Raw genomic sequence first — 825 nt, forward strand, 5'->3', positions numbered from 1 at the left:
TGTTGGTTAATTTCTGCATAACACAACCACATGTTGTTTGTACATATTTGGTCCATTATGTGCTGTAGAAAATGCTACATTGTTTAAGGAAAATCAATCAAAATTGTTTAAACAAAAAAAACAGAAGATGTCCGATGAAGGAGCAAGCAAGAAACATGAGCAGCCAGTCTAACTCAATTTGGAAGAGAAAACCAAGACGAACAGAGGACTCATTAATCAAACTTTGCACAGAAATCTTTCTTGCATTGCATACAATTTTTATGATGAGCACAAAAAACTAGCCAAAACTATGAAAACAGGACCCAAGTTGTAATGAACCAGAATGGTCATCTAAAGGACATATAACGGGGGTGCCCCTGGGAGCCCACCTGGTATTCCTAGCCTTTACCCATGGTGCTTTGCTGCATGTCACGCCCCTCTCTCTCCCACTTCCCTATCTTGATCTGTCCTGTTAAATAAAGGCACTACGAGTACATGCGCTTCGACGGACAATACTTATGGAATGGAAATCTTCTACATCCCCAAAAGCCTCCACGTGGCTTACTGATATTATCATGTTTCTAAAAATGGAGAAAAAAAATCAAATGCTCCCTTAGAAGATCATCCAGAATATTTTACTAAAATTTGGCCCTTTACTGACTTAATTTGAAAAACGTACTACTCTTCTGTAAGGATGGTAGAGCACAATGACTACATTATATTCTATCATAATAGAAGAAAGGTGGTTTTGTCTGTTATTATTTTTTAATTTTGCATTTTTTAATTTTTAATTTTTTTTAATTAATTAATTTATTTTTCTTCCTTTTTTTTTTTTTAAATTTGTTT

The 825-nt window shown here is 34.7% G+C and overlaps 1 protein-coding gene across 2 annotated transcripts in view; it reads right to left on the bottom strand.

Annotated features, from left to right (window-relative positions):
- zgc:66433 (cancer-related regulator of actin dynamics) overlaps nt 1-825 on the bottom strand; it is a 94,672-nt gene that overhangs the window by 24,117 nt on the left and 69,730 nt on the right. The window lies entirely within an intron of this gene.

This window comes from Etheostoma spectabile, unplaced genomic scaffold (genome assembly GCF_008692095.1).
Source record: "Etheostoma spectabile isolate EspeVRDwgs_2016 unplaced genomic scaffold, UIUC_Espe_1.0 scaffold273, whole genome shotgun sequence".
Classification (NCBI taxonomy): Eukaryota; Metazoa; Chordata; class Actinopteri; order Perciformes; family Percidae; genus Etheostoma; species Etheostoma spectabile.